The sequence below is a fragment of the Pinus tabuliformis genome, chromosome 9 (assembly GCF_031772625.1).
Source record: "Pinus tabuliformis cultivar Carrire ecotype Pingquan chromosome 9, CPIR1, whole genome shotgun sequence".
NCBI lineage: Eukaryota > Viridiplantae > Streptophyta > Pinopsida > Pinales > Pinaceae > Pinus > Pinus tabuliformis.
In genome coordinates this window covers 1,818,461,645-1,818,484,607 of record NC_142307.1, presented here as the reverse complement: position 1 = coordinate 1,818,484,607, position 22,963 = coordinate 1,818,461,645, and the positions used below count along the sequence as shown (strand labels likewise).

The following is a 22,963-nucleotide window of genomic DNA, read 5'->3' as shown; positions in this document are numbered from 1 at the left end:
TAAATTCAGGCAGGGTAAGAAAATTGAAGGATATTAATCCTTACTCTCATGTGAAAATCTTATAACTAAATTGATGCTATATGCCATAATGAACAAGTGGCTTAAAATGATGTTGTTAGATTCCATTATAATATATACGTATGACATGAAGAATTGATGCTATTCTATGTTTCATAAAGCTATTAGAAATTGTTCGAGATTAGCTGAATAATATCGTTGCCTTGATATTGATAATGACGATGATATGTGATGAAGTCATGATAAAAATAGGTATTGTTTAACTTAATGCTGCCATCATGCAGACCAATCTGCAGAATTGGTTGTGATTTTATGTTAATGATAATATGATGCTCTCGAGGGTAGCATATTTCGTATATGGCTACCAGGGATTACTCCGATATGTTGCATAAAGTAGTGCTAAAGTAAGAAAATAACATGTTTATAAAATTTATAAAACTTAAACTATCGATAAAAAATATTATATGGACAAAATGACATGATTGAAAGACATGCTTGCAAATATGTATATCAGGTTAATTAAATAATTGGAAGGCATGGTAATGACAGTAAGAAAATATAAATCTGGTTAACAAGTAATGCATATAGTAGAAGATATGATTACTTTAATTGTACATTGGAAAGTGTAACTTGCATGTAGGACCCATTGTGGGATGTAATGAGTTCCATAGATGTGCCTTAATATGTGAGGAATCACAAATTCTTACGAATAAACTATGATAAAAATTAAAGAAGAAGCTACCTTGGAAAGTAGGGCGTAATTGGATTTGGATAGGAAATCCAAGACTACACTATGATATGTCTTAACAATGATTAAATGAATAAATGAGAAAATTGGAAAAATAATCATTGCACCAATGATAAACCTACCAGTTGTTGGATAGTTATACTATGGGGAAGAGAGATACCCTAGAAAGACTTTATTGTTATCAAAACCAATTATATCAGTAAGCAATAAGTGGTTGATAGATGACATGATCAACCTCACATAATGGAAATCTAGAAGCAAGTCTTAATGCTAGTTCGGAAAATTCCTCCAAGATAGTAAGCAGAAAATGGTAAGACAAAAATATTTTTCCAAATTACCATTCATAATGATCTAAAAATCTAATGTTAACATAACACACGCATCAAGTAAGATAAGAGAGGATAAGCAAGGGGATAACACTTTCCTTGGTATTAAGGATGTGAAGTGGAGAATAGTATAAGTTTTCAGTTATAACTTCGGCACGGGAGTTGTATGTAGGTGCATACTAATTAGCCATATTGTTTAGACCTACATGAACCAACAACTTGTTGGAAGAAGGAAACTTTATGACATGATTATTTAAGTATGGAATGATTATTAAGAACTAAACAAATTTTTTGTGATGGGCATGAGACTTCAAGTATCTATGATGGATTGAGTATCATAGTCTTCTTTATGATCTATTTCATTTTTAAAACCTGGTACAGGTTACAAAATAAATTCCTAAACTAAGAGTTATGGGTATGATTGAGTGATAGTGGGGAGGATGACTGTTATGATACTATTATGTTGCAGCCACATGACATAGGAAAATTATTGTTAAGTTATGGAACTTGAACAGTATGATATAAAAACTTTCACTGGTTACAAAAATGAACCATGTTCATGAAAATTACTTATAAACTAAGCACAATTTTTCTACATACTAGAAATAGATAAAGGAATGTTTGGCATGATACTAACATGGTAGGAAACATGTGGATAAAGTGTATGTCATGCAGGTGATGCTATGAGCATGGTATGATGGGCTGTGGTAAATATTGTACTATGTACAAGCAGTACATATGGTACCAGTATGACTATATGTATTACATGATTAAAACATGATTTGTATATCTATGTGTGTAATACAATTTTTATGCAGGTAGGCATGAAGACATTGGGTGGGTATCTGGCAGGGCAACTGATCTAGAGGTTGCACAAAAGAACGAAATTGAGAAGTGGTTCAAGGATAAGTAACAATGGTTTATTTGTAGTGACAATATATGGTTATGATGGTTATCTGTGAGCTAAACTGTTATGATTTTTTTGCATATTGATGTGGAAAACATGCTAACTAACTTGATGTATGCAAGGGGAGAACATGCATTCTTCAAATAAATTGAATAATGGAAATGTAAGCCATAACTACTTTAGTAGTATTGTGTATTAAATTATGATGTTAATTGTGGAAAATTTTGCTGCATCTCTGCATCTAAAATTTCTTACAAAATTGTTTGAAACCGATGTTACAGGTAGCAATGGAGGATGTGTTGGGAGAACTCCTTGTAACTGATATATATATCGGTATATTTGCATTAGATGGCAAGGCCATAGAAGCTATGGATTCAACGACATTTACATATTAACGAGGATGCAATAATACACCGAGGACAGTGTAAAGTTTAAGGGGGGGAGTATGTAACACCCCTCCCTTCTGTGCTAAACTATTGTAAAGCTAAGATGAGGAAATGTAGGTTTGATATCTAAAATGAAAAGAAAATACACTATTAATAAATTAATCACTTGCAAAAGTGAGACACCAAGAGATGAGATTCTTGCCAAATCCCTTTGAGGAATGGGATAGGATAAATATTTCATGATAAAGATTCTAGATGTGATTCTAGATAAGCTTAGACGGATTGGAGATAAATATCCATCAAGGAAAAAATCCATAAAAGCTTTGAGGGAGATAAAGGCGAGATTTTCAGGAAAATACCTAGGAAAATGAAAAATCCATAAAAGATAGATGTCACTAATGGAAATTATATCATGGAAGAGGGTATTAAATACCCATTGCAGAGATCAATTGGAGGTAGTTGATCCATGGCAAGAACTTCGGCTCGGGGGAAATCAGAGCATTCATGCTTGGGTGATGGTGCTTCTCTCTCCAAGTGATGTTTTAGTTGGTTCATATGCATGGAATGTTACATATGTTGGTTTCTCACCCTTTCTGTTACAAATTTAGCTAGTTTATTGAGGAGGTCGCATGAGTTTTCTTCGCTATGAGAATGATTAAAGGAACTATATGTGATTTTATATATTATCTATGTTAATGGTTTTCATGAGATAATTTTTATGTTTGCAAGTGGCAATTATGGCCTACTAATGAAGTACAAGTTAAAATTAGTAGAGGAGTATATTATGTGAATTGGATGTGATAATGGATATGTGTTACTTTAACTTATGTGCTATCTGGATAATGAATAACTATGAGACATTAGTCCTTTATTCATATTGCATAGGTTATGTCAGTCTGTTACATGTAATCATGTAAATGGTTTCATGTTTATGTATGATACATTATTGCCTCCAAAAGTAGAGATTTTGGTAGAGACATACTAGGTTGTTAGTGTCACTTCAGGCATGGAGCTATCTTAACGCTGATATACTTTGCATGGGACCATCATTTGTAATAGATCTACTTGCACTAACTAGTTTATGGTATGTTCATTTATGAATATTTGAGATAGTTGTTGAATTTAAACATGGTCACCATTGAATTTACTAGAGGAACATAGCATGCCTTAATGTTAGGTGATAATGGGTAAATACTTGTGCATGCAAGTCTGTTATGATAAGATGTTTTAACTATGATGGGATTTTTCTCTATTGCATGCATGCCTCAAATTTTTTAACCAAAATATTTGGTTTAGGTGCTCTTGCATGTTGCATAATAACTATACTCATTAATACCATTGTCCATGCCTGAGGTAGGATGCATGACTAGGCTAGCAGAAATAGATGCAAGATAATGTTGCATGTAGACATTGAAGAAGTTGTGAGACGTATACCATAATCTAATTTCTTCTCAAAGTTGTGGCTTAAACTGGAGGGCTGATCCAAAGAGTATGTAAGATGATACTTATGATACTGTTTCATTAACTTAACATTGCTCATAAGTTAATATTATGAGTGTAGTTGCTAGGTTAATCAATGTGCATGAAATGATTAGTTAACTAGACATGAGACACCCATTTAAACTAAACAATGAATGAAGGAAATTGGGAATTTATGGACCCTAGGGGCTAAATTCTTGGGGTAGGCTCAAGAGGTTCCTTACACAATCCTAAGTATAATTCAACATCTTATAATATCATATTTTAAAAAGAAAGCCTAAAAAATATAAGACAACTCGTACAAAAGGAAAACCCTTCTAAAGTTCCAATTGCAATAACAAATGAGAAAATGCTGGAAAGAAATAAACATGTAAAATTTTAGGGGCTAATGTTCGCAGGTGGGTTAATTTTCCATGATTTTTCAAAAATAAAAGATTCACCCGTTTCCATTTTTTCTAAACATGATTCGCCCAAATTTTACAATATGAAATTATTTTACCTTAAAAATCGCTAAATTTATATAGGGACTTTATATAAAATCATTATAAATTTCAATAATTTTACATATATGTCATTATTTCTTTTATAGTTTTACATAGTAGGGAATAGTGAGATTTTCCAATGTTTTTGAACATAAAGATAATTTTCCATCCTTAAAATTTTCCCTAGTCGAATAAATGTACTCGAATATTTCACTATTCTTCCTTACTATAACATAATCGTAAATAATAATAAGTTCATATACTGTAAAAACTTGTACACCATTTTGGAGAACGATTCAATGGGAACCTAGTCTTTGAGCAATTAAACAAAATGCACTAAAGTGTTCAGATTCGGTGTGATACAACTGTGGACAGAAATTTAACAGATTTAATTGTGAGGCTTTAGCATAGTATATTTTATATGATAATAAACCTTAACAAATTGATGAGGGTTTATAAAATTACCACGATGTTGTGACATTATGCATAATTAAAACTGGAAAATAGAGTTGATACCCTGAATGGAGGACCAACATTATTCCTACTAACCTAAGGTTATGGAGCCATATTTTAACAACAAGAATATCTACCCTACTTCATGCAAGCCAAAAACACATCATGAAAAGGGCGGCATCATAATCCATCGATGGGTAAAAGAGATTTGACAACTAGAATGAAAATAAGGAAGTATATAGTTAAAGAAGAAACTGGTGCTGAAATTGCGGATTAGAAAAAACACACAACAAAAATTGACATCAAACTAATACCTACAAGGTTCACAATGCAACTGAAACTTAGAATAACATTAAAATAATGGCCTTATTGGAATTGATACACCATGAAAATATAGTGTTAGGAGGACATTTACTTGGTAAAGCCTCCAATCGCCATTTGCTCCACCGACCTACCAAACCCTCAAAGATTAGGTTAATGCTTTAGCGTTAAGAGGGAAATACGAGAAAATTTCTCGTTGATGTAGGTCAAAGGAATGTTACCAAGAAGATACCCTTCAATATGAACCTATCATTATAGACCTTGCATCTCGCTGAGCTCTCCAAGACTTTTGTAAGACTAGAGTAAACCTTAGGTCGTTTTGGGAAAACCTTGCAAACAGTAAGAAAACAATTAAACAAGTAGTGACTAGAATGATTGCTTTAAGCGTTATTGGTTACAAAAAATAATAAGACAACCAATTATACTTGCTAACTAGAACCAAGCCATCAATAAGTGGTTCCATTTCAACTAGACTGTAAAAACTTCCTAGTTGTAGAGCAAAACGTGGTAGTGTTAAAGGGAGGAATGAGGTACTCAAGCACTATTTCTCCTCTCCGACGTCAATTTAACCCTAACAAATCTCAATTATAGATCTTAATCCTATTTCCAATGCGATTTTCATATTTTGAGGTGGCAGAGGATTATCCATTCTCTTGAGAATTTGCTCATTAATATTCCAAATACACAAAGGTTGGAGACCGGTAATAAGTTTGGAAGCAGAAAAATACCATATCATATGAAACCATAGTTCAAATCATTTGTCACTCTAATAAATACCCTCTATATAAATATAAAGTGTGTTATGTCACTTTTTAATCCTAAAGGGTAAAGTCATAACCTATTGAAAATTGTTTCACATTAAAATAATTTAACAATTAAAAGAAAATTTGTTGAGTAAGTCAAACAAATAATATAGAAAATTCTATAACATAGTGTAATTGGTATAAGTCAGGATTACACATATAAGATTAGAAAAGAAATGTTTTTGTTGTTTGGGGTATTGGGGTATGTTACATATGGTATCAGATCCATGGTAACTGCATTGTGGCCTAATTTGGGTAACCATGATGATAACAAAATAGTTTTCTCTGCTTCACAGAGAGAAATGACGAGAGATAGTGGTTGAATGCCTAGAACATCTACTTGAATCCCTATTGGACAAATATTAATACCATTACAAGGACCAAATCTAGAGATGTTGACCCAGGTAGGGGAGGAATCTCGAATTACCATGGCCATGTTGATGGAAACTATCCAACAGTTAAAAGAAAAAATTGAAATATTGAGAGCTAACAATGACAAATGGATGAGAGATCAGGAAAGAATTATTAAAATCTTAAAAAACTGACAAAATTAGAGGAATTTAGCCCCAATTGTTGATAATGATAATTGGGAAGAAGCTCACCTACGAAGGAAAGCCAACCCTCTTAAGAGAAGTAACACCGAGGAATCACTGGGGGAAGGGGATCATAATATGATAATGAACAATCATGAAAGACTTATCGAGACAGAGTGCAGAGGGGAATAAAATGACATAAATTGGAATTTTGAGGGGAGTTTAAGAAAATCTAACCCATAACCTTTGATGGTGAATTAGAAGAGGTTGCTGAAGCTCGGCTAGTTAATATTAATAAGTGTTTCGAAATTTATGAATACAATAATAACCTGAAACATCGTTTGGAAATATATCAATTAGAAGGAAATGAAACGTTATGGTGGGAATAGCTCAAAAAAGTCCAAGGAGTGGATGAACAAGGAATCACCTAGGAAATATTTCAACAATACTTCAAAATAAATTATTTGACTGAATGTTTCTATGATGACAAGGCAAGGGAATGTCATGATCTATGATTGGGAAAATTAACTATGGATGAGTATGTGGTTAAGTTCACTTGTTTGTTAAGGTATGTCCCTTACATATGTGAAAAAGAGCTGAAAGTGTAGATATTTATAAACAACCTACCTACATGTATGGAAGAGCTATTAGATTTTGAAAATCATAATACAATGGACGAGGTGGTACATAAAGCAAAGATTTGTTATAAATAGATCAAGTAAAAATGGCATATTACTAGAAAGTGGTCATATAGGAAGGGACAAAAACACTATCAGAGTGTTAATGATGGAAAGCTTGTAAGTTCCAAAAAATCATATAAAAATCAGCAGAATAGAAATCTAGGAAAGAAACAGCAAAGCCCTAAGCTGCAAAATGAAATACAAATAGTAGAACAATCAAATAAACCTGAGTTGACCAAGTTTGAAGGCCCCCCATTGTAGTGTTGAGGATTTGGGGAACCCCATTATGTTATAAATTCCCCTTCCCGAAAGAGGATAGAACATGCAACACATATCGAGGAGGCATGTATAGTGCGGGAGATAGCAAGGAGTTTTCATAATATTAGTGTTGCGTTAGAGGATCATCAAGCATAATATTAACTTAAAATGGTTTAGTTTGAAGGTAAAATATTTAACCATGTCGTATTTTTTTTTAATTCACCCTCGAGCTATTTTGAGTTATATAAGCCTTAAAATAGTAGAATTATGTCTTTTACAAGTAATAAAATTTAAGTCGCTAGCTTGTCTAGTTGACCACAAGGGCCAAAAGAAGAGTGATATCCAAGGCTGAAAATTGTCCTATTTTGATTGCAGATCAACCAATAACAAAAAGTTTAAATATATTACCTTTAGGGTCCTATAATATCTTAATTAGCATGGACTAGCTTAAGAAACATTGGTCACTTCTAATTTGTAAAACAAAAATTATTAGTTTCCTAAATGAGGAAGGGAGCAAATAAGAAACACAGGGAATCAGGATACCCTTGAAATTGATACCAATTACAACCTCAGAGTTAGGAAGGGAGTCACTTTGGTATCCAAAGCACCCTACCACATGAGAATACCAGAACTGACTGAGCTAAAAATTTAGTTATAGGAGCTATTGGATAAGAAGTATATTCGCCCAAGTGTGTCACTTTCGGGAGCTCTTGTACTCTTTGTTAGGAAGAAATATGGTACCTTGTGACTTTGCATTGATTATAGAAAATTAAACAAATAAATAGTTTAGAATAAATACCCACTACCTAGGATAGACGATCTGTTTGTGTAAGTAAAAGGGGTATAATGTTCTCAAAATTTGATTTTCACTCTAGATATCATCATATTTGAATTAAGGAAGAAGGTGTATGATAAAATTATTTTAGAACTAGCTACGAGCACTACAAGTTTTTCATTTTACCTTTTGAGCTTACTAATGCCCCAACAACATTCATGTGCCTTATGAAAAGCATCTTTTATTAATATCTTGATAAAATTATACTAATATTTACTAATGATATCCTGATTTATTCTAGAAATATGGAAGATCATAAGAAACATTTGCAAACTGTATTGCAAACCTTACAGGAGGATCAACTATATGCTAATTATAGCAGACGTGAATTTTACAACGATCAAATTCAATATTTAGGCCATTTCATCATGCATGATGGGATAGTTGTAGTTCCTAAGAAGATTAAGACCATAATGGAATTTCATGTTCCTAATAATGTACCAGACATTAGATTTTTTTGGGGTTAAGTTGGTAATATGGTTGTTTCATTGAAGGAGTTTCAAGAGTAGCTTACCACATTACCTCTTTACAAAAGAAGGGGAAATGTTTTCAGTGGATAGTTAAATGTTAAAGTAGTTTAGATCAGCTAAAACATTTACTTACCATATCTCCCATTCTAAAGATTGTAGACCCAAAGAAATAATTTGTGGTTTTCACAAGCACTTGTAAAGAAGGGGTTGGAGGAGTGTGAATTTAAGAACACGGAGTTGTAGCATATGATTCTCGGAAATTAAAAGAGCACAAATAGAAATATTCATCCTATGATTTGGAGTTGATAACAATGGTTCATGCCTTAATGGTATGGCAACACTATATTCTTGGCAAGAAGTTCATATTGATGACTGATCACAATAGTCTAGTCAGTTATTTTAAACAACCCACACTAAATGCACAACAAGCATGATGGTCTACCATTCTAAGGGAATTGTATTTCAATATTAAACATCTAAAGGGTAGAGAGAACTAAGAAGAAAATGCCTTATGTAGATAATTGATTTTTTTGTATGAAATCTCATTCAGCAAAGTCAAAACTAATTTTATAGAACAAATTAAAGATGTTGGTCACAGGGATCTAGAGGACCAATTTTTGTGGCAACAAGAAAAATTAGAAAACAATAATGAAAAATATTCGGGATGTGATATTGATGAAGATAATATATTGATTTATAGGGGTAGATTTTATGTTCCTAACCAGCAAGGATTAAAATAGTTAATCCTAGATTAATGTCATAATTGTCCTTATTTTTCTCATCATAGCTATCAAAACCTAATTAATACCCTAAGAAAATATTATTTATGGAATGAAAATCGAAGATTACTACACTTGATTTTATTACTAGTTTACCTATATCTAGAAGGAAAAATGATTGTATAATGGTTGTAGTAGATAAATTAAGTGTGTACATACCAGTGCAATCTACTTATAAAACAATTCAAATTGTTGATATTTTCATAGAGAAATTTTTAGATTGCATAGTGTGCCTAAAGCGTTAATATCTGACAGAGATGTGAAATTCACATTTTCCGTTTGGAAAGTTCTGTTTACTGAATTAGGCACACATATACAACTCAATGCTATTTTTAACCCTCAAATGGATGGACAGACTGAATGAGTGAACTAGGTACTTGAAAACATGCTAAAGATGTATGTGATGCCCCAACCGATTAAATGGTAAGACTACCTTTATTTGGTAGAGTTCACTTACTATAATATGGATGCAACCTTGTCATAACCTTTTAAAATAAATCAAAATAAAACTTTCTAACATTAATGTTTTTCCACTAAAATTTTCACTTAATTCATAATTCACTAAGTCTATTCACTAAAAGTAAATGAAATATTTACTTAGTGTTACATTGATAGATAATATCATAATATAATAGTATTCCACATATATTAATAAGTTTCAATTAAATATTTTGCTATATATATATATATACAATAAAAAAATTTAAGACCACATGTTCCTAATAATGTAGGAGACATTAGATTTTTTTGGGGTTAAGTTGGTAATATGGTTGTTTCAGAGTTTCAAGAGTAGCTTACCACATTACCTCTTTATAAAAGAAGTGGAAATATTTTGAGTGGATAGTTAAATGTTAAAGTAGTTTAGATCAACTAAAACATTTACTTACCATATCTCCCATTCTAAAGATTGCATACCCAAAGAAATAATTTGTGGTTTTCACAAGCACTTGTAAAAAAGGGGTTGGAGGAGTGTGAATGTAAGAACAAGGAGTTGTAGCATATGATTCTCAGAAATTAAAAGAGCACAAATAGAAATATTCATTCTATGATTTGGAGTTGATAACAGTGGTTCATGCCTTAATGGAATGGCAACACTATCTTCTTGGCAAGAAGTTCATATTGATGACTGATCACAATAGTTTAGTTAGTTATTTTAAACAACCCACATTAAATGCACAAGAAGCATGATGGTCTACCATTCTAAGGGAATTGTATTTCGATATTAAACATCTAAAGGGTAGAGAGAACTAAGAAGAAAATGCCTTTTGTAGATAATTGATTTTTTTGTATGAAATCTCATTGAGCAAAGTCAAAACTAATTTTATAGAACAAATTAAAGATGTTGGTCTGAGGGATCCAGAGCACCAATTTTTGTGGCAGCAAGAAAAATTAGAAAACAATAATGAAAAATATTTGGGATATGATATTGATGAAGATAATATATTGATTTATAGGGGTAGATTTTATGTTCCTAACCAGCAAGGATTAAAATAGTTAATCCTAGATTAATATCATAAATGTCCTTATTTTTCTCATCACAACCATCAAAACCTAATTAATACCCCAAAAAAATATTATTTATAGAGTGGAAATAGGAGATTACTACACTTGATTTTATTACTAATTTACCTTTGATTTTATTACTAATTTACCTATATCTAGAAGGAAAAATGATTTTAGCAAAGGAAGACATCTGCGGCCATCTCACTATGTTACGTAATACATGACCTCAGAGCAGATGCGCAGCTCTTTCGCCAGAAAGCATTTTTTATAGAGGTGGCCAGAGATTTTTCACCACGTAGGATATAATCCCATTTGAAAATATTAGAATAGAATACTATAAAAATGGAAATATGATAAGTTCGTTGAGTTGTCTTTTTAATTGCCGGTAAATATTTTAGATTTCAGTTGTCTTTTTAATTGCCGGTAAATATTTTAGATTTATGTGAATTACTGGATATAATTTCAGAAGTTATTGTTTTTGAATGTAAATAAATTATAGCTGAGTCAGAATCTATATCCTTCAAGTTATTATGTCCATGAATCTATATATTGTGATATATTTGGACTGAGTACAAATGTACAAACTAGGCTGAATTAATAAAAATCTTCCGCTGTATTAAACAACTCTGTATTTTCTATTGAGAAAGCGACAGGCCTTGGAGACAATTGAAATGTAGCCACTATATTTATCTGCCCAGGCCCGAGCAATAATTTCAACCGACTCAGGTTATGCATTTTTCTCTCCGTCCTTGTTTTTCAGGCCATATTCTCTCCTAGCAGATTAAATTTCTTCGCGCAAATTTTCGATTAGTTCGGATTTTCAGGGGTTTCTCTTAGTTTTCAACGGTACTGAAATATGCCTATGCTGTAAGGTGCCAATACTATGCCTTCGGAAGTAGCGATCGTGATCCCGGAGTCTTCTGCGGCATTAGAAGAAACAGTTGGAGAAGCAATTAGAACAGTGCAGACAACAGAGGAGAACATATGCAGCAAAGATCAATGGAATCCCGGACTGCTACATCAGACCTCCCAGTGAGATTCCGAGGCTAAACGAGGTGGCTTTTCCGGACTTTATTCCCGTGGTGGATCTTGACAATTTCAGTGTCTCTGCTAGGCAGAGGGTGATTCGCAATATCAAGGATGCTTGTCAACAGTACGGATTTCTAGGTGCTTTGCCTTTCGATTTCTATTATTATCTTGGATAATTAATTAAGATAAATTTAATAATTTTATTTTAATAATATATAAAGTTAAAAATGATATAAATTTATTTGAATTTTCAATTTATTATATATTAAGAAAAATTAAATAAAATTGATTTGTGAATTTTTATAAATTTTATACATAAATGATCATATATGGAAAAATATATTCACTTTTAATAAAAATACGCATATACTTAACCCAAGATACCTCACAGGTAACCAATATTACTTGTGAGGATGCCTAACCCAATTGAAACATTTTAAAACTTTTAGTTATAGGATTTTTTTTTTCCATTATTTTATTTATAAATTTACTAAAGTATTATTTTGTGGAGAGATATTTTACAGCTTACTATAAAAAGGAAGATAATCTTATATTTAAAAATAATATTTTTTTAATCAAAATAATAATAATAAATAACATTTTAATTTAATTTTAGTCCATCTTAATATGAAGATAAAATAATTGAAAGTAAAAAAAAATTAACTTACTTTTTATGTAATATGTAGTTGATGATGACATGTAAAAATAATATTATTCATATTATATGATGTGGAATTTGTTGTATGTTAACATATAATATCTAAAATAAAAAATATCAATCACAAAAAAAATACTTTATTAGCCACAATTAAAATATTCCAATGTCCATATTAAATAATAGAATTTTATGTCAATTTTATATAACAAAAAACATTGTAATTTTCTGTCCTCAATAACTTTATGAAGAAAACTAGACCAAAAAGCTTAATTAAAATAATTTAATTAATTTTTTTTGTATTTTCACTTTCCATTGATTTATTACATTCTTAATATGGATTTGATATAACATTTTAAAAAAATATTTATAACAAAAAAAAATTCAATGTTTATATACATGAAAGAGAGAATATCCTGTGGATATATATCACACGTCATTTATTGACATTTTAAATGTGTCGAATCATAAGAAAAAATAAATTTAATGTGAACTATATATATATTTACGCCATAAGGTATTCCCTCTTAAATGAACTCCCATGGTGTGCCACTATCTAATTTTATGGGCCATTGATTTTGGTGTTAGACAATGGGATTAATATTGGTCGTTTGATCATAAGTTGAGTGGTTTCTTAAATGGTTAAACAGTTTGAGAGTTTGTTAAATGGTTAAACAGTTTGAGGGTTTAGTAAACGGTGGTCATCGTCCTTTCTAAGTCGTTGCACAAGAGTGCATAGTCACCATGGATCTTCACAGAAAAACCCCAGCCCAAGCATGTAAGGGATGAAGACCAAATTGTTTCAAGCGTTTGTTCAATGATCTGTCTTCCCCTGTTTTTGTTGCTTATGGAAGAAAGCCATCTTATTGTAATCTGGATCATTTTGGAACTTACAACTCCAACAGTTCCTCTTCAGTATTTGTCGGAGGTACTTGCTCTGAAAACCTATTGTGATTCTAGCTATTGTTTTGTCATTGGCACTTAATAGGAATAATTATTGGTTTCAAAGACATTCATGAAAGGATCAAGGGATTAAGAAAATGATCATACCAATGCATGCTAATGCAAATGAAGTATCATAAGACCAACAAAAAATGAAGCTAGGGCTTTCTGAACTACATGAAGAGATTTTCACTTCCCTCAAGGCAACTGAAAGAAGTTAAACAGATTCAGGGAAGATTGCATGTGTTAGTGGTCGGTCGAATGTCTTTGAGATCAAAAATCATAAGTGGAACTCTTTTAAGTACATGTAAGAAGCGAAGATCCTCTGTTTCCCCTGCAATAGATCAACGTACGAATTGATGAAAGTTGAATCTTGTGAAGGTTGAACGATCTACTTCAAAAAATCGAAAAAAATCATAAGCGCCATGATCTTGACAAGGGTTTCAGGGATTACTAGAACCCTCTAAAAGAATAATTCATTCTGTTAAAAATAAAATTTAGTATTTGACTCAAATCTATGGATTGGGTTTGGAACTGTTGGGAATTATTATACTGTTATCACATTTATGTAACAAAATAAAAAATTGTTTAGACAATTGCAATAACTAGCAATTTTGTTGCTATCAAACTTGGAAACTTCTAAATCTACATGCGGTGTGTATCCTTTAGTCTGCCGTGGAAAAGAATTTTCGGGCACTGTGTCATTTTCCATTTCATTATTTATTGACTCATTCTCACTGGATCTTCTCAAGTATATTGAAATTGTTTGAAGGAAAACAAACTACATAATCATTGTACTTATGTAAATTTCCTTTGGAATGAGCCCAAAAGGCCCCCTCAAATCATTATTTGGCTCTACTCGATCTGTTCCATTTCCTGCACTTAGAAGGTGTTGAACATTTCTACCATGAACAAGAATTTGAGTTGCATGATTATTAGAAATCTTTTATGGTGCTGAATTTTTTTTACAGGTCCCAACAACATTATGTTACCCTGATAAACTACCTAATGGGTTCTGTTTAGACCATTCATCTTCATCGGTCAATGCTTCAGTCTTTGTTGAAAATTGTGAAGGAATGTTGGAGGCTTTAACATGTGAATCTCTAATACGCACATCCATGAGTTTCTCATTGCCAATGACAAGAATCCTATTGAAATTTATGGAGTTCTCCATCGGTCAATTTTAAAGAACATCAAGTTTAGAAACATGACATTTCTCTTCATGATCTGAATAAGCCCAATTACACCTCTCATTCGATGATGTGCACCGACATTCTTCCTTGACATGCAAATTGTGGATGTCTAATCTTTTCTTGGTGCATTTTGCAATCAGAACGTAATTGCAATGTGTTGACCACACTTAAACCCAATAATAATTTTTTAAATAAAAATCAAAAGCAAGAAGAAAGTCACGAAATGATAATTATGAGAGAAATCAGTAAGTACTTATTGAAGATACCATTTATGGTTTGATTAAAGACAGATTGTGGGTTTTGATCATGGCACTTTAGAGTTGAGTGTAGTTTCATTGCATTTTCAGGTCCCAATTGCGTCTATAGATTTTGTGTCTTGGCTCATTTTTGTGAAAATTTCATTGATGTAGAGAACTATGGGCAATTAACCTGATATAGCCCTGTTATAGTGCCATAACATTGTGTGAGGTTTTGAATATGGATGAGCTGATGAGAAAGAGTGTTGAAGCACTAGTTTCCATTTTAGTTATTTTGTTTGGGAGCATAGTTTTCAAAATCTTCCAAGACTTGACATGGAGGCCTTATGCATTCCAGAAGGTCTATATAGCCCAAACGATAAGAGGTTGACTTTACCAGATACTCTATGGGAGCGTGCCATAATACACACAACTTCTAAAGGAGGCTCATGCATAACCAATGCAGAATATTTCTCCTAACATCGTTCCTAGGGTCACACAACATTACCATTAGTGGTGCTAGATATATGGTTCTGTTTCATTCATTCCCTTTTACTTCAAGTCTTGTTTTACTTTCATATGCTGATCTTGTGGGCATCAAACTGCTTAAACGGTGAATTTACAACACATGTTTTCTACTGGTTGTTTGGATTTTTAGATGGTGTGAAGGTTGAAATCAATGTTTGATTGGTATTTCATAATTGTTTTTGCTTAGAAGAGACATTTTTCTATTAGTATGGACTCCATTCAAGGTTATACAATTCAATGGTGTCAAATTTGAAATCAATGTCTGATTAGTATTTTGTAATTGTTTCTAGTCAGGAGAGAAATTTTTCTATTGGTATGGAACGGTGACCCCCAAGCCATTTGTGTTGGCTTTGTTACGGCACGGACTGCCTCTTTTAGATGGATTGATATGGGTAAAGAAGAGGAGGATCATGAGCCTTGTCTTCGGTATTGATAAACTTAAGGTATGGATTCCTAGAATGTCTACAATCACACTATAATAAACTTGTGAGATACTCTCTCAGAGCATGCCAGAATGCACACAACTTCTAAAGGAGGCTCATGCACAGCCAATGCAAAATGTTTCTCATGACATTGTTCCTAGGGTCACACCACATTACCATAAGTGGTACCACATATATGGTTCTCTTTCATTCATTCTCTTTTACTTAAAGGATTGTTTTACTTTCATATATTGATATTGTAGGCATCAAAATGATAAAACGATGAATTTACAACATATGTTTTATGCTAGTTGTTTGGATTTTTAAATGGTGTCATGGTTGAAAACAATATTTGATTGGTATTTGGTAATTGTTTCTGCTCAGGAGAGACATTTTGATATTGGTATGGACTCCATTCAAGGCTATACATTTCAATGGTGTCAAAGTTGAAATCAATGTTTGATTTGTATTTGGTAATTGGTTCTACTGAGGAGAGACATTTTTCTGTTGGTATAGAACCCATCCATGGTTGTATATTTTAGAGCGAGAGAAAATCAAGGAATTTTTATCGAATAAACTCAGTCACTATGGAAGGGTGACCCCCAAGCCATTTGTGTTTCCTTTGTTAGGGCGTGGATTTCTTCTTTTAGATGGATTGGTATGGGTAAAGCACAGAAGGATCATGAGCCCTGTCTTCGGTATTGATAAACTTAAGGTATGGATTCCTGGAATGTCTACAATCACACTATAGTAAACTTGATAATCTATTACAACTATAACAATTTTGTAAGAAATTGAAGATTTTGACATTTTAAGAAAGGATTGTTACCTTACATGTCTAGGACTATTGAATATAGGCATTCTATGGACAAACAAAAGCATTCCCTTAAATATATGCATGAACTTACTATCAATTTGTGCTTATAATTTGACCTTATCAGACTGGTGCATACCTCCCATGTCAAGTTACAGTGTAATGGTGGGTCTTTAATAAGGAGGTAAATATATGAATCAAGTTAATTGATGCTTATAATTTGAACATATGAAGTTGGTGCAGAACTCCCAAAACTCATCATACTGAGAATCGTGAGTGTCTAATATTGATAATTAAATAAGTATGATTAAGAAATTAAAATAAATTATTAAATTCATCAACACTAAAAAACAATTGATTTGTTAATCACAGCAAAATTTTATTTGTGACCATGTGATATATTATTTTCAATAGTGTTTTCCTCTAGCATATCAAATCATATTTTAAATGCTGTGAATTTTCCTACCCATGACATTTGGCAAGGATGTGTATCAAATAGTGTTCCATGGGGTCGCGTCCCCCCACCTAAGTGTCGAGTTTCGTAGCTCCCTCATGCTCCAGGGACTCGGGGACGACTGGGGGTCATTTACCCATGCTCCCAAAAGTAGGGTATGTGCAAAAATTTGTAAGGGGATGTTTCCTTCATTTTTGGGGTCGAATCCTCCAAATGGGGTTGTTTCCTAGGTTAAAGGGGTCATGAGGGTTGGTTTCCCTGGACAAAAGTCGTAATTTTTTTTAATGGAATAAAAAAAATCTAATTTTTATGAATCGGGAAGGGTTTAAACTCTATAAAAAATTGACTTTTGATCTATGACACTTGACTTTTATTTCAATATTCAGTATTCATAGTTGGAACTTCAATATGGTTTAAACATTTATTTTCATTGTACATTGTTAGTAGTTACATCGTACAATTATAAACCTACATGTATGATGTATGATTATATGATATCATGGTTTTCATTTTAAATTTGTTTCAGACTTCAGTTATATGATTCATCAATTTATCATTTATCCTTCATGATGTAAGTGTTATATATTATATAATGATAAATACAATTACATTATAAATATTAAAATTTCAATGATATATCATATATTAATATTTTTGTATTTATAATTTTTTATGACCGCAATGTCGCTCGACAATTCCTAAAAATTGGTGGGGAGATTTTGCATAGGTCGTTCCAGCATATCCCCACTCCCTTGCCCCCGCGTCCCGAAAACATGGTGGAACATTGGTATCAACTAATGTTTTCATCTTTGAATTTATATACCAATGTTAAATAATGGTGCATATCAGCTAGATGATTTCTTAAAGAGAGTCCTTGAGATTTGGATGTGTATTGGCTTGTCGATTTCTTGGGGAGGCCTTGATATTTGGATTCTTTATAGAGTATACAATTGACTTAAGCTATGTGCTCATGTTTCCAATGATAGCCAATGGTGAAGAAAATGGTTTCTTGCACTTCACTCATGCTCAAGAATTGGAAAGAAATGATGGCTTAGTCGGACTCTAATGGCAAAGAGATTGATGCTCACAAAGAGTTTAGAGAATTAACAAGGGATACCATATCTCATACTGTGTTCGGTAGTACTTACAATGAAGGTAAATAAGTCTTTGAAATGTAGATAGAATTGCAAGAAATGACTGCTAAAGATGAACAATCCGTCTTCATGCTATGAAGAGAGTAATTACGCTATAGTTCTCTTTCAACGATAGAGTTTTCAATGTCTCTGCAAATTCATTAGTACTTGTAATTTTGTTTATGCTTTTTCCAAAATGCCCATTAAGACCTGCGGTTTTAGAGGGTAGTGCCATAATCCATAGATCCATCCATAATGTTCTATTGAGTGCTATACATAGTCCATAAACATTCTACACTAACATAATGCTTTAGAGTAGTTATAATTAAAGACCGACGACTTATATTTCCTAACTTTTTGACAGATACATTCCTACAAGAAAGAACATGTATGTATGTAAGATTGATAGAAGAGTTAAACAAATATGGAATTCTATAATTCAAAGTAGTTTGGAGCCCAGAACAACAAGAGGTCACATTGGCTATGGAAGTGACTTGTTTGGAATTATGATGACGGCCAACCAGAAATAATTGGGAGGGCCTCGAAAAGTTCTGGTCATGAATATTGATGGAATCATGGATGAATTAAAGACATTTTTCTTTGCAGGGGATGAAACTACTTCCATTCTATTAACCTAGAAAATATTCTTACTCTCAATAAACCCAGAATGGCAAGAAATGTTAAGGAAAGAGGTGATCAGTTTTTGTGGCACAGATATACCAGATGCATAAATGCTTAGCAAGATGAAGTTAGTATGTATTCCATTCAACATATTTCCATATTATTTTTGAGATTCCTAAATAAACTAAACTCCAGGTATCACTTTTGTCTTCAGACTGCATCACATATTTCACTAAGACTAAATATAAATCCATTCTGAAATTATAATCCATGATATAACTATGTTATGCAAAATTTAAATTTGGAAAAAATGTATAGAATTTTAACTTCCATCTTCTCTCTTTCCAAGGCTCTTGTCTTACGGGGTTCCCATTGCAACATGTGGTGCAATTGCTATTATATAAAATGAGTGAAAATAGAAAAAGAAAATATAGCTAAAATATTTTATTAGTATATTGCTCAAAAGCAACATATATCCATCTTAACTCTTGACCTAAAAGGTACCAAGAAGAATCAGATCATTTGAAGTGCAATCTTTTCCTTGAGTTTTGAGATCAAAAAAATGTTTTCATATTGAACTTATCGAAACTTAGTAAATTGGAATAAAGATATATATATATATATATATTAAAGTTTAAACTGAAATATTTCATTATGTAAAAATATGATTCATAACTTCTTATAGAAAAACATGTAATAATAATAATAATAATAATAAAATTTATATTTATATTTAATTTACAAATCTAACCCTTACCATATATATATATATATATTTTTTTTCCCTAGTCTAGCATCCTCTCTATATGATATGCACATAATATTTTACAATTAAAACTGAGTATAAAACATGTAAAAAAACATCAATGATATATAATATTAATAATAATAGTATTTTAAAAATTAATATAATTAATTTATATTTAATGTAAATAGTACTATTAGGAAGTAGTATTTGGCCATCTTAATTTTGAGCCAAGCATACAAGCGAATCAAATTTTTCTGAGTGCAAATATCTCTTAAAATGTTTAGTTAATATGAATATCAAATCTCTCTTAAAATATTTACTTAATATGAATATAAAATATAAAATATAAAATATAATCTAAATATGTATATCCATAGGACTTCATATAAGTTTGTGATGGCCTCGCCCACTTATCCATCAATGTAATATGATACAGAAATGTGATGGGACTAGCCCAACACTATTTAGGTTAATCACTAATTAAATGATGTAAATAATGATTAAATTGTGCATTAGGTTATAGTTAATGGCTTGACCTCAGATATTTTTGGAATCTGCTGTGGTGGCAATTATGAGCATAGTTGTTATGTTGTACTGTGCCTTGGGTTGTGTTTCCCGCTCCTCGTTCACGTCAAAACCTTCCCTCCTACTATTGCTCATTTATTTCTACTCTTTGCTCCTTGTTGTCAAGGGTTTGCTCTGGTAAGGTTTATGCTACCTGTGCATGCCGCTACACTGCAACTATTGGGCACGCTAGTCAGGGTTACTTTGCCTGAACGTTTAACTCTTGCATTCACCTTATGGTCTTGGCTCGTTATGTAAACAATGAGGGTTATGTCACTTGTGTAAGTGTTTGCTTGTGATTCTTCTGCAGCTGTTAAACTTGTCTTTGCTCCACAGTCTCTGTTCCGGTATGAGGTTGTCTTGCTGGTAAATCTCAGTGGTTTTGGCATGCATCCAGGTTGCAAAACAACAACGCTCTCTTTTCTTCGGCTTCACTGCAGGTAACCTTGTCCGTCCATGATTCACTTTTCTCTTTCTATTGTTCTGCTTCTAATGTCGGTGCTCCCTTGTCTCAGTCGATATCTGGAATTCGTGGCTGAATGGCCTGTACTCTATTCACACTGTGAACCCTTCAAGTAAGGAAATGTATCCCTTCCTTATATACATTCCTGCACTTCTTTTTTCTCCCGTTATCGACAGTTTACTCACAGTCTGGTCTTCGCTCTTCTGCAGGTTATGGGTTTGCAGTTGGGCGTGCCTGGAGTAGTCACTTCGGCTTTTGCTTGGTAGGCTCTGTCACCAACACCAATTCTTTTTTGGTTTTACTGTTAGGGCTTGTAAGTTATAGGGTCTAGCTTCCTCAATGCTTGTTGTTGATGTCTTTTGGTTGTAATCTAGTGTCCTGGTTTGTTTTTAATGCAGGCTCTCTTAGCCTCTATGCTTGTAATCTCTAAATCTGTGCAATATAGGAGCCGTTTCCCAAAACCCTTGTCTAAGGTTTGTTGGCCGTCAGTTTTGTGACTCTTCGTAGGTTATATTCGAGCTCTGCTATGTATATTCAGACATTTTCATGTTATAATTGAAAGGAAATTTCAAGGAAAACATTGGTTTTGAATTACCTCTGTCTTAATGGTAATTATTGACTGTTGTTCCTATTGTTCTGGCTTGAAAGCCCTCGAACTGTGCTTGTTATCTCATGGTTATATTCGTAATTTCTTCAATGGCCCGAAAGTACTGTAGTCACTCTTGTATTTGTTCAGGTGGACGGATTCAAAATTGAGAATAAGATATGCAGCTTGTATGATTGTGCGTATATGCGTAATTTTCCCGAATTGCTTGCGTTTGTTCCTGTGCATTCAATGTTGATTTCACTTCATGGGTTACAAACCCTCATTCTAGAAATTCGTTATAGTTTCGGCTGTTTGAACTCTGTTTCTTTAGGAAAGGAAAATAAACAAGCTAGTCTGCATGTACTGTGTCAAACACTATGGTTGTTCAGTGAATTAGGAAGAAATAAAGAAAATGTTAGGATTATATAGATGGATTCGAATAAAATTGTCTGCTCCTTTATTATGAATGCTTGTATGCTAAAATTTGAACCTTTTTAATGATTTTCTCATTTACATTTATATCCTCTGTTCATAGTTACCTGAACTGTGTAGTTACCTTTTTTCAGTCGTAATTCTAATTAGTTTCATAACTATGCATTTATTCAGTTCTGCTTGTATTGCAAGATTTTACAATAGACATATTTGTCTTTTTCCTTTAAAATGACAGAGCAGTTATTAATCTACTGTTCGTTAAAGACAAACAAGCTAATGACCTTAACTGTCCAAACTATTCTTAACTAATACTGAGACTAAAAGGAAAACAAAGACCTACATCCTACTTTGACAAACTGAGCATAAAGAAACCAATTTTCTAATACAACTTTCCACCTTGGCGGAGACCGACACTCTGTCATGGTGCGCTAGCTGGATGCTACCGCATCAAGCTCCACAGGTGAAAATAAATCATGACTCTGGTCCATGAGCTTCTCGACTGAAGAACCCACTTGCTCAATTTACTTGGCATCAAGCCACGAAATGTCTTCAATATGATGGTTCTTCCACTTGACCGGGTATTACAGATACTCCATCTGTCGAGTTCATTTGGCCACCTGAGTGTCGAGGATTCTCTTGATCTCAGGAGGCTGAACATAAGGCATTTGTCTCATCCAAGTTTCTCCTCCATCGTGGGTATTCTGTGTAGGCCGTGTGGTTCTTTCTTCTTCTTCTAGGTCAGCAGTGTAAGGAAACAGGTCTGCCACATTAAATATGCATGAAATGCCTAACCCTGGTGGCAGCTGTATCTCATAGGCATTCGGTGAGAATTTCCGGAGGACTTTGCAGATACCTATCTTCTTGTACTTTAGCTTGTTGTATGCACCTCTAGGGAAGTGTTCCTTGTGCAAATGCGTGAGGACTTCATCTCCCATGTTGAATTGCACTTCCCTTATTTTCAAATCTGCTTGTTGTTTACACTTTTGGCTATTGTACTGCAATTTAATTTTCACCTGCTCATGCAATTATCTCATCACGTTAGCGAAATCTTCCCCATATGCGCTTCGCCTTTCTTGTTGTCCGAGATCTCGCAACTCATGCACTCCGCGAGGATGCATGCCATACAAGATTTGAAAAGGACTGCAACCCGTGCTACGATTGG

At 32.9% G+C, this 22,963-nt stretch overlaps 1 pseudogene; it reads left to right on the top strand.

Annotated features, from left to right (window-relative positions):
• Window positions 1-15,277: 15,277 nt before the first annotated feature.
• On the top strand, window positions 15,278-21,191 carry LOC149156060 (cytochrome P450 709B2-like; annotated as a pseudogene).
• Window positions 21,192-22,963: the final 1,772 nt, after the last annotated feature.